Genomic DNA, 6,781 nt, shown 5'->3' on the forward strand with positions numbered 1-6,781 from the left:
CCCTACTAGGGACCTGGCCTGCGACCCAGGCATGTGCTCTGACTGGGAATCAAACCGGCAACCCTTTGTTTCACAGGCCTGTGCTCAATCCACTGAGCTATACCAGCCAGGGCTATCCTAATGGATTTCTGGCTACCACCACTGGCCTTCTCTTCATATCCATCATGGTGGGCTTGAGTCATCTTTTTTGTCCTTTGCTTTGCACATGACCTATCTTCTGAACCATATCTGGATCCTCACATTCAAAGCTCTTTCACTCTCTGCTCCTTGTGAGCTTATTTTTGTCCAACTCCTCCACCCCTGCTGCCTACATTTGTTTATTTTTAGGAAAAATTGTCTTAATGCTTATACTCTATTCTTTACTTTTATTTTCTTGGCTATAACACGCATCTAGAAAGCCTGCACCCTTTCCCTCAACAGACATTTGTACACTTTAAAGCATTTAATTCTTTCATAAATCCCCCCAGGATGACAGAAAAAGAGCAGCAAATTATCACTGACTCATGTCCCTCATGATTCTCTTTTTATTATTATTGAATATCCTACAGCAGATGTTTTCTATTTGGCTTACATATAGCATTCATAGAAATTCGTTACAGGGGACAGATAGCTGTATCATTGTAAAGCCAGAAATAATCTTAGAAACTTTGGCCTCATTTAGAATATGGAGAAGTTGTTCCTAAAGAAGTTAATTAAATTGCTTAGATTCACATGGCTAGTTAAAGCAGACACCAGAACCCTGGTGATTAAAGCTGTTTAACTGTGCTCTTGCATGTTCTTTACTTGCGTCAGAAGTGCCATTTTAACTTTCATGTTTCTAGGGTATAAACACATGAATCAATATAGTAACCAGGGGTTATTTTTTAAGAGCTCCAATAAACATGGGAGGGTAGATGTTTCTCACCTACCTTCTGACTTTCCCATTCATTACTACAGAATAAGGGGAGATGGGACAGTCTTGAGCCCAAAGCTGTTTTCATCTTCATCTTCCCTGTTCCCATGCTTCTGCCAGGGACCCCACTCTGCTTGCTAGTGTGTCTGTAATGAGATGCTTCAGGAAGAATTGGGGCCAACCACTTACCTTCAGGTTCCCATCATCTTACAATTCCAGATCTTAGGTGTTAGGTTCCTGGGACCTTCCTTTGGGATGAGGGCAGGACCTTATACCGCAAGTCTTAGAGAAGTGGGGATTTACAGGTCCAGCAAGTGTTATCAAAACTGAGCTGCCCAGGAGAGTGCACACTTGATCTGGGATGGAGACGGGGAAACAACTCCAGTTGTCTGCTCAGGAGGCAGTTTTTATCACCGGCTTGGATGGACATTTAATCACGTGAATAATCCCTGGTTGCCCTGCCCTCTCCCTAAAATAACTCACAGAACCAGTGACTTCAGAGGGCTAGAGGATTTTCCCTTTGTTCATACTCTGGGTCATGGTGCTCTTTGCTGACAGTTTAATGTATATTCAGAAAAATTTGGTTTGTCTTGGGCCATTTCCAAACCACAGGCCTCTTTTGCATTCCTGCCCTCTCTACTGTGTCCTCTGTGGGATTTGCAGAGGAGGATGAGACAGTCTGGAAAAAGAAGATTTGTTCATCATAATGATAAATTTGTCAAGTTGGGGAGGTTATTGTTAAGTCAAAAGTTGTATCCCAAAGACCATATAAATGAGAAATTATGGATTATCTCAGGTGTTTCTGAACAATGAATTTTAGGTTTACACAACTTCCTTTGAATAACTCAACAGGTTTCAAATTTGGTATCGTTTCAATGTAATGGTTGTTTGGGAAATATTTTCTTTAATTTTTAGAGTCACAGGTTCAGCAAATGTACCTTTTCTATTTTTTAAAAGACCAAACACAGTTTTCACTTGTTAATTGATGATAATATGGTTTATATTATTAAGAGATTACTGGGACCATAAATGCTACTTTGTAAGTCTTTAATGCCCTAGGATTTTAACTTACTCTTCTTCATACCTCCTAAATAACAAAGAGGTCATTGCCTACTTTTTCCTATAAACATCCATTCACAGGAATGGAGTGGTAATTGAGAAATGAATGGTCCCTCTTTTCATAGAGTTTAAAGTCTGGAGAGATATCAGAAATCGAACAGGCAGTTAGTACCGGAAAGACATCACCTCCTTAAATACTCAACACTGTTGTTCAATAAGATTACAATCGAGCACCAGGTAAGAACTGATGGGAATGGCCAAAGAGATAAATGCATTTGAAATATTTTAATCTGTGTTGAATACAGTGGTGATTGGTTGGCAACCCTTGATTAAGAGGGTTAGAGGGGAAAAGTAGAAATTTTCACAAAGATAGCTCTTGTTTGTGAGTTTTTAGTCTTTCCTTTCTCAAAAGAAACCTAAAAAAATGGCCTTTCAGCTTTGGTTCAGAGCACAACTATTTGATCTCGTTGTTCCTGGAATGGCCTGGGGAGTCACAGCGGCCGTGTGGGAATGCCAGCCTGGCTTCCTTTTTGCTCGCACAGATTCAAAACATTGACTTCTTTTGAGAAACCCTTAAGGTATTTTATTTAAAAATATAAATTAATGAATAGGAACAATGGAAACTTCAGGAAAAGAGACTATATCTGAATATCAAGCAGCCCGTATCAGTCAGATCTGCGGGGCTTCTGGAATAGCAAGTGTAAGGAAGTGTGAGAAACCCTGTTGCTTGACATCATTTCAAACCGGGATGACTAATCTGATAGTCAAACAAAATACATTACAAAAGAATAGATGAAAAGATTTGGTAAAGATTTTCTACCTGTAAGGTTTTTAAGGAAGTTTTAACTCTTGACTGCTTTCAGCATCGCAAGGATAATCCTTTTGTAGTATAACAGGATTGATATACAATCTCACCACACACAGTACACTAATAAAAGCAAAAACAATTTCAGACTCATTACATGAAAATGAAATCATAGTGAGACATGTACTTGCTCTGCACACAAGGAAAAATATGAGTATTTCATAGAACAAAGGAGAATTTGAGTTTTCAGTCTGTTTGAATTCTAGGAGCTCATGGTGGGTATACTGCATTAGAGTTCTCTCTGACTTTTATAATAGGTAGAAACACCCAAAAGTGGCACTGCACAGCGTCAACTGTAAAATTGTAGCTGGACTCCAAGCCCATCCACCTACCCCCATCTATCCCCAGCACTTCATGCGATTTCTGAAATTTAGCCTAGGATGTAAAAGGCAGATTCACCATGTAATATACCTTCAAAATGCATTGGTTTCACCCTTTTAAAGGTTTAGGTTCATCATTATTTGTAGAATGAATGTAGGAAGATATTTACGTCTGTGTAGTGACTGTTAAATAAAAATATTTTTTTCTTAGAATTATTTGTTGAACAAAAAGAGATGAATCTGACAAACATACAGGTATCAGGAGTCTGGAATATGTATTAGCACAAGAAAGTTTTAGAATTTAAACAAGTTAGAAAGGGTTCAATCTTTCAAGTGAAATAGGAAAGAGTTTTGAAATACCTAGACCAGGGATATAGCAGGCCAAGGCAAGTGGTCAAGTTCTAGAGACAGAGACAGGGCTGGATGTTTCCAGAAGGAAGCTCTGAGGCAGGAAATAGCCGGGCACCTGAGTGGGAATGGTCAAGCAAGTCCTGTAGGCAGAAGTCAGCAGGCCCAGCTTCTGGGAGGCTGGTGGGTAAGGAGACACTCAAGGTGAGCCGTGAAAAGAGGACAGAAATGATTTGTTCTTTGCCTCCTTTTGAACTCCTGCGATGTGGGTGGGCCAGGGCTTGCAGGTGTCTGCAGTCAGCTGAGAGGGGCCTCACTAAGATCAGCTTTCAGTTTTCTGTTATCCTCACTCCTTGTCTCAAGCTATTCAGCAATATTGCATCTTTAATGGCTAAGCCCTGGGGCAGGTGGCTATTTGTAAGGCTACTAATTAGATAAAGGGACTGATTTGCACCAGGACGCAGATAATGCCTGGAATTGTGCCAAGACCCACAGCTCAGGAGTTTATGACCCTCAGCTGCCATGGCGACCATGCCTATTCAGTCGGAAGAGTCCTTTTGTTGTGGCAGAGCAGGCAGCAGCTTCTGTAGAGTTTAAAACTAAAAACTGAAATTGGAAAAGAAGAGACAAGTAGGCAAGAGGGCATTAGATTTATTTATACCCAATCGGTTGATTATTCTGTGAGTTCAGTTCCACATGCTTATTAGAATAAGCAGGACCTTTCCTTGAGGGCAACTGTCTGATGGGCCTGAGATTTGGAAGGAAACATTTTCTTGTGGATCTTTTCTTCTTCTGTTGTTTTCACACTTCACAGCCCTCACCTCTATGCCTTTGATTTCTTATCTTTATTTTTTCCAAATGTTTTGTTGTGTTCACTAAACAAGAGCATATTGTAAGCTGTAAGCTCATGACTCTGGGAAAAAACTGAGATTTATAGTCGTTACGTTCTAGAGCTAGAAGAAGCTGTAGGATAGATGGTCACATGCTGAATTTTGCTGGGCCTGTCCTGTTGTCCTGGTACAATAATAACTCCTCCTTTGACTCTCAAAAGCATCGTGATTAGGTAATGATGATCCTACTTAGATTATGTTATTCAAATCTTCATTTTATAGAGAAAGATCCAGAATACAGCATGTCCTTGAATCATGTTTTGTTATAATGTCAATAAGATGCTATAGGAGCTTAACTTTGGTTATATCAACTAGCCTATGGTAAAATTGGTATTGTTATGCCATGTTGTTTTGCTTAAAGTTCCTGAATCTGTTGATGACATCATTTTAAAAAATTCATTAAAAAATAAATTTAAAAATTTCATTTAAAAAAATTTCAGCTGTGAGCCAAAGAGTCAGAACTCTTGAAAATGGTAAGAATCAGTAAAAAGGGGGAACATAAAAGTGAAAAACATGAAGGATTGTTAAATCTAGGCTGAACTGGGAAGAAAGTAAAGCCAGAAGGAGGCTGACAGATGGGGAGAAGCAGGGGAGGGAGGGATCAGGCACAAAACTGGAGAAAGAACAGACTAATGGTAATGGAAACAGAGAACTGAAAGGATAGGAAGCTGTGGTCAGAGACTGGGATGCTGAGTTTATGATTTCAGAGGTAGTGTCTTAATAGGGTGGCTGGAGTTATGGAGGCCCCAGCAGGAAACAAATTATTTGCTAAGGGATTAACTGGAGAAAGTTTAATAAAGGGACTGTTTACACAGATATGAACAGGTAAAACAAAAATACAGGATGGTAATATGTTTAGAAATTAGCAGTGACACAAAGCCAAGCCATTTTCATCCCTAGGCCTGAAGAACCAAGAGAGAAAATTTGTTATTTGGAACTGGGTTGGTGTTGTAGCCACGGGAGAGTTGCCACCTCTTAGAAGCTTTGGTCATACTAGATGAATGCACCTATTGCCAAAACTTTGGCTGGCAAAAGGTGTGTGAGGAGGGATCACTGTTTCCTCCCACTCTTGGATCTCTGGCCAGGGCCTTCTGTTGGTTGAACCTAACCAGAAGGCAGAAAGAAGCAGAGAAGCACAAATGATGAATCTCACGGGCAAGTAGAAAATAATCAGCACTTTAAATAATTGTATAAAGAGAGTTGTAGTTGTTGTCTATAGATATTGGCTTCATCCAGGATGATAATGAGATGTGGAATAGAGAAAAGATGTAATATTCTCTTCCAGAAGTATATATATATGTGTATATATATATATTCAATGTTATTCTGCAGAATCATAGTATATGATAACTGACTCTTAGAAAGATGACCAGAAGTCAATTAAGATTTTGAAGTCTCATAAAGGTAAAAATATTCCGATAGTTTTTGTAGTTTTGTAGTTTTTTTCTGATAGATTTTGCATTTCTGTTACTTAACAAATTATACATCTTTGTATAGACTGCATAGAGGCTATATATATATATTTCATCTTTAAACAATTAGAAATATACACTGGTTTTCAGTCCTGGTTGACAGGCAGTTCAGGAGAGTGATCCCTGAGAGAAGGGGAACAATGAGAAGAACTCTTTGATTTCTAAAATTTACTGCTTAGAAGAGTTTCTAGACCATAACCCAGGGAAGGGAGACCAAAGAGAGCCTGGATAAGTTAAGAAGAAGAGTTTGCAGTTCAAGAGGTCAGTGTGGCTAGAATTTGCAGAGAAAAACGCCAGAATAGAGAGAACTACAGGGTGAGAAAGAATTCCAGAGATTTACAGAAGGGTTCCCTCAAGGCTTTAACTGAGCATGCACATGAGAAATTATTCAATGCTGATGAAAGAACCATTGCCAAGAAGTAGAGAAAATAATCCCTGGATCTTAGACAGGCTGGGAATAGGTCTGGTTTTCACCAGCTAGAGTAGAAAGAACTCCTAATATATAGGACATTAGGTAGAGTCTTCAGAAAAGGACCAAATTAGCTGTAGATTAAAGGCTGCTCTTTAATCAAAGACTCATGACTCACTCTAACACACTTTAAAGCAAACATTGATAGAATCAACCTGATTACCAGCAACTAAATGATGTCCCAGAAAAACCTTCAAAATATTTAAAAGAGTATAATAAAATTCAGCAGCCAAATCACAAAATTTGCTAAGTCTGTCATACAAATGGAAAGATTATCAGAGACTTAAAGAAACAGGAAAATATGACCCATCAGGAGGTAAAAATTTAATCACTAAAAACAAACTCAGACATGACCCAGAAGTTAGACTAAGCCTGTAAAGATGATAAAAGAACAATTAAATATAAATATATTCTATGTTTAAAAAAAGATAAAAAACAATATGAACACAATAAGGAGATAAAATGG

Source organism: Artibeus jamaicensis, unplaced genomic scaffold (genome assembly GCF_021234435.1).
Source record: "Artibeus jamaicensis isolate MK-2021 breed Jamaican fruit bat unplaced genomic scaffold, CSHL_Jam_final contig_387, whole genome shotgun sequence".
Taxonomy (NCBI): Eukaryota; Metazoa; Chordata; class Mammalia; order Chiroptera; family Phyllostomidae; genus Artibeus; species Artibeus jamaicensis.